General features: G+C 35.9%; 1 pseudogene; it reads left to right on the forward strand.

The window, feature by feature from the left end:
• Positions 1 to 1,824: 1,824 nt before the first annotated feature.
• LOC116582343 lies at positions 1,825 to 2,678 on the forward strand (annotated as a pseudogene).
• Positions 2,679 to 5,856: the final 3,178 nt, after the last annotated feature.

Raw genomic sequence — 5,856 nt, forward strand, 5'->3', positions numbered from 1 at the left:
GTAGAAGTAGCCCCCAACTGCATCTCCTTCTTAAAGGACAAAATGAATGACAAGAATAGCTCTCTGGGGTTGTTTCTCAATTAACTTACTTATTAAAAATAAAACACAATCAGATAAAATCAGATATTTCCAAAACATAGATGGCAAAGACAGAGAAACTTGTAGAAGTACAGAATAAATAAGTGACATTTATTTCCACCTTCCAGTGTACACTTTTAACAAAAGCCAAACAAACATACAGATCATCCAAAATCGCCTTGCTTCAAATAAAACTGCAGAAGGGCTGTTGTATTGTAAATAAATGGGTTAGAGACAAGGCTCTTGACTTTGAGGTTCAAAATATCCTTAAAATATTTTCAAAATAAGTATATATACCTAGTAAGAGATAAATTATGTGATAATCATGCCAAGACCAGACTCTACCAGCCAAGGCAGAGCATTAGAGCTTTCAGGAGACAGGAGAATAATTATGTTTATTTACACAAGTTTTGATGGTGGAGCAAAGGGGCTCAGCTCTCTGGAAAGCACAATCAGAACTCGGATTCTGAGTATATATATTCTTGGCATGGCCTTCAAAAAATAAAACTGGCTGTGGGCAACATATTTAGATGTGATTACATGTACACATCTACATTGTGTGTGTGTCTATGTAAAAGAGATGGGACGGAGGTGAGAATTGGGGTGGAATGTGTGTGGCAATAGTCACAGCATGGCGAGGTTCAAACTAAGCAGAAATTAGGTTAGAACAATTCATGACTCCTGTCAGGATTCACAGCTGTTACCTGAGCATAAGGTGTAGAGTTGAGTTAGGAACTATGGTTAGAACCAGGCATAAATAGACAGTTGGGACAGTTTCAGTTCACTTGACTCAGGGATCAGGCAAGAATGCCTATAAACATGTTTATATACACAGTTAAGCTCCTTCAAACCAGAACAGAGACAAGGCGGTTCTACAACTTGTATGTGTCATAGGGTGACTGTGGCAGAGGATTAAGTCTATATGCAAGCCTTTGAAAGAGGCATGGGTATTGCTCCTATCTTCATATTAGAAGACAATTAATATTGAAAATCATGAATTTTCCCAACATTCTATGTGATAATGGTTCCCATCATACAAAGGATTGTTTTCCTCTTTTCTTTACAAAATTTACCACATTTGAATTATATATAGATTTGTAAAGTATAGTTAAACAACTTTTCAGTAATAATCATCTGTTTTAAACCTTGATAGATCTTTGTAATTTTCTTGTAATACTTGCATTATGACATCTAATAAAGTTACTAGTTTATCAATTTGATTTACAAAAACATTGCTATATGAGCTCCATGAGAACAAGAATTTGTTTAGTTATTATAAGGAAAATTACATTTATAAACACACAAATATATATGTTGATAAATTTTCATAAAATTTTAGATAACATTATAAATTTGTAACCACAATTTTATCACCAAGAAAAAGCAACTATTAAAATGGTAATGGAATTTATTATAGTCTTCTTCAAAGTGTAACTATGCTATTTTGTATCTCTCTTCTTTTATTGGATAATGTATTTTGAACCTGTAGCAATGATGTATGACAAGAAAGTAATGCATTAGTCCTGCATTGCATGTTCACGAGGGATTGGAGAAGAAATGACACTGTGGGGCTGCACATTTGGGCAGCAAAGGAAAGTGGGTCTAGGAGCAGAAGTGGCCAGCTAGAGCCGGGAGCTTGGCGGTGGTTGAGCTTGCTGGTAGCACTGGTGGTTTGGTAGGTGGGTTCAGTCTTGTGGGGATGAGGGTGGGGGTAGCTGCGGTCTTGATCCTGCATGATCAGGTGAACAACTGCATCATCAGAGAGACACTCACACTCAAGCTCACGATGGCAGAGCCCAGTAACAAACCAGAAGCAGTAGAAGTCACATTGGCAGATTTCGATGGAGTCCTTTATCATATTTAAAATCCTAATCCTGATGGTCAGTATTTCTTTGAAATTCCACAAGGAATTTCAGGCACATGGTGCTGATGAGTTATTAAAGAGGGTGTATGGGAGTGTCTTGGTAAATCTTGAATGAGGATTTTTGCCAAATGACCTTGAAAATCTGCCAGCATCCAAGGGTTCCATTGTTTATCGGCTGGCAAGTTGAAATGAAATTGTTTTTGTCTCTGTCTTGGAGAAATTCTTGAATTCCAATAAAAAAGCAAGGAAGGAGGGAACAGGGAAGTTATCTATTACAGGGATGATGAGACCATGTATGGTGAGTGTAAAAAGGACAGAGTCACAGTAGTCTTCAGCACAATGCTTATGGATGATCATAGTGTTGTCATTGGAAAAGTGTTCATGCTGGAGTTCAAAGAAGGACACAGAGCCAGCACCACAGCCCCTCACATCCTCTTTAGCCACAGGGAACCTCCTCTGGGACTGAAAGACATCAGTGATGCCATGGGCAACAATATTGGCTATGTTCCCTTTGGGTTGTTCCCTTGCCACACCAGTGCCAGTGGAGACAACGCCATCAACCTGATCCACACATTTCAGGACTATCTGCACTACCACATCAAGGGCTCTGAGACCTATGTGCACACACATATTTGGGCAAAAACATCCGACCTTCTCAAAGTGCTGAACAGCGCATGCCCAGATGCTGAGAAAAAAGATGAGAGTAATCACAGGGAAGACATTTTCATCCCACTAACTCTTGGGAACAGTAATAGGAGGCAGCTGGTATCTGAAGGCTGCAATACTCGCTGCTGGATAATCTTAGCTTTTCATGTTGCACCTCTTCGGGTTCTTATGGGATTCTCTGTCTTGGTTGCATTTTGTACCCATTTGAAAAATAATTTGCAGAAATAAGCAAGAATTTCATTGTTCTCAAGAATTAAAAAGGAATTTCACTTCATCAACTTCATTCCTTTTCTTTACTTTTCCTCCCTCCTCTCCCCTCCCTTCCCCCCTCTTTTCCAAGTTGTTTCGCTTGGCAATATGTTACTACTGATGAGTTGCTGATAATGCAATTTTAACTGGTTTTCTCCTAAGTACTTGAGTTTGACTCCTATATCTAAGGAAATTTGGTTGAGGTCATTAGTAAAGAAGATCTTTCCATCTTAAAAAGAAGTAGTGAATTAAGACAAAATCTTTAATGAAATTTATATGCACATGAATATATAAAATGACATATAGACATATATCATCTCTGTACTTAAATTTCATACACATGTACATATACATAAAACAGTGGAGCTTCATTATGATTTCATAACTTCTCACGGAAAGAGCTAAAAGCAAAGAAGATAACAACATATATAGTATAACTGGGGAAAGATCACAAGCTAAAAACCACAGATTCTGAAAGCTTAGGATCAAATTGAAGGACAGTTTCATGATCTGTCAGATTTTTGTAAAATAAAAACATGCAGAATTTTGGGAAAGAGCAGCTTTAATTGTTAATGCCCCTTAAATCATACAAATGATACTTGGGAGTATGGAAATCAAAGTAAGAAGAGGGCATCACTTTGTTGGTGACAAAAGCATTAAATGCACAAAAACCAGTATGCTAAATGTATGTTATTTTTTTAACTGTTTAGTCTGTTTTCTAAGAGAAATGACTTGGAAGCAAGGCTAGCCACATTGGAAATGCTACAAGGAGATACCTGAGTTTCAACTTTGCAGATGTTAAGCAATGTTAGTAATGGCAGGTGAACCATAAATTATCCAAGTGCTTATTGTGTTTCAGTGGAATTGAATGGATCGTGAAAACAAAAGAAAAAAATTTTACTTTTTCTAATGTCAGTTTCTATTCAATGAAGTAGGGACTCAGTGCATATCATTGTAGAGTACTAAGTCAGAGACATGAATGAGACCTATGAAAGTTACAAGCAATGCTTTAAAAACCTACATAGAGGAACAACTAATGAGGAGTTTGATATGAAAGCCAAAAACTGATGCCCTTTAAATTAGATAATTGTTTTTTTAATAAACCAGAAGAAATGAAACAAAAATATATGCATATTACTTTATTATGGAATGAAATTGCTGTGAAATAAAGGAATGCTTGAATCTGTAGACTGAGTTCTCTCACCGGGTGCCAGGGAAAAAATGAACAAGAATGATCCCTAGATGTCAAAATTTGATGAATTTGTCGGACTACATGTATGAAAAAGTCCCACAGGCATCCAAGGGGAATGAAAAATGAAGGCAATCAAGAATTTCCTTTTTTTTTTTGATTTGTTTTATTTTTTTCTCATGGTTAGACTATCTTTGTGTGTTTCCACTAGGACCATAGGGTTAACACACATTTTATCACATAGTATCAGGGGAATGTGCTGTCAGTATGCTTTATCACTGTTGATGTTCATCTTGACCACCTGGTTGAAATAATGTTTGTCAGATTTCTCCAGCATAAAGTTACTCTATTTTTCCTCTTTCCCATAGCGTGTTCTGGAAATCAATCTCTGTGTGTAGCCCACACTTTAAAAGAATGAGGAATTACACTTCCTTTCCTTAAGGATGGAGTATCTACAAAAAAAAATTCAGAATTCTTCTCCATGCTAGATTTTTCTCTGTTCTCCCATTTATTTATTTACTTAATTAGTTAGTTATTGGTTTATATAAGTATGGACTCATGTATACTTATCTTACATCTTTGTTATAATTCGATGCTATTTTTTATTGTTATTGCTTGAATTTATCCAGCGTGGTCAACATAGCTCTTTTAGTTGATTCCTGGCCTTTTCACATTATTGTGGTTCATTTGTTTGTTTAGCACTTAAGATGTTCCTTGTCCTTTCTAGCACATAAGATGTTCCAAATTTGTCATGTGTATTTCCTGTTCTGGTCCTAGAATCAGTCATTTCCCAGAGAAGACCTGGTTTCTGAAGTTGGAGAATAGTGTTAGAAATCAAAATCTAGGGTCCTAAGTGTGATTATTACAACTTTAAAGTCTAGGTCCCCTCTGCTAATAGAGCAAGGAAATATATGTTTAGTTACCCATCTCTTACTCTATTCCATACCATATAAATGATTCTAGCCTCCTCTCATGATTGATCTGTAACCTGTTTACTACAATAATGAGAAACATGGCACCTATCATTCATCACTCATTAATTTAATTGTTTAGTTCTTAGATATGGTGTAGATCGATTTCAGATTCCATTAATTTTCAAACTCATGTAGGGCACTTCCTTATTTTACATCTCTTTAAGTGGGGTTTTGTACATTTCGATTCTTCTGTCGTATTCTGCATTTCATCTGAGATTTCCCAACTTCTTTAAAAATTGTTTCATTCATTAGGATGTGAAGTTCTATAATTTTGATGATCATTGGTATCATGTATTTACTATTACAATGTCATACAGAATGACTCCATCACTTTAACATTTAACTGCATGTTATCAGTTTATTAAATTAGCATTTATTAAGAGGAACACATTAGGCCAAATAATGAGCCATTATTCAACAAGAGCTTGCAAAAGAAATTTATGTAGAGAAGTTTATTTTTCATAGATCTTTCAGTTTCTGCCTGTCTGAGAGAATATTTTTCCTTACCATTTGAAGGATAATTTCACTGAATACAGAACTCTCGGCTGATTGGGTTGTTTGTTTGTTTGTTTGTTTGTTTTTCCTCTCACACCACTTCTTGCTTACATGGTTTTTAAAGAGCAGGTTCTTGTAATTCTTTCTGTTCCTCCTCAGGTAATGTTCCCACCCCTGCTCCAAATTCTTTTGAATTTTTGTCTTTGTCTTTGTTTCATATGATTTGAATATAATGTACCTAGGTGTCAGCTTTTTGGTATTTATCCTGCTTGGCCTTTTCTGATCTTGTATATCTGTGGTTTGATCTTTCTCATCAATTTCAGAAAATTATTGGTTTTTAA

Source organism: Mustela erminea, chromosome X (assembly GCF_009829155.1).
Source record: "Mustela erminea isolate mMusErm1 chromosome X, mMusErm1.Pri, whole genome shotgun sequence".
In the NCBI taxonomy this organism is placed as follows: Eukaryota; Metazoa; Chordata; class Mammalia; order Carnivora; family Mustelidae; genus Mustela; species Mustela erminea.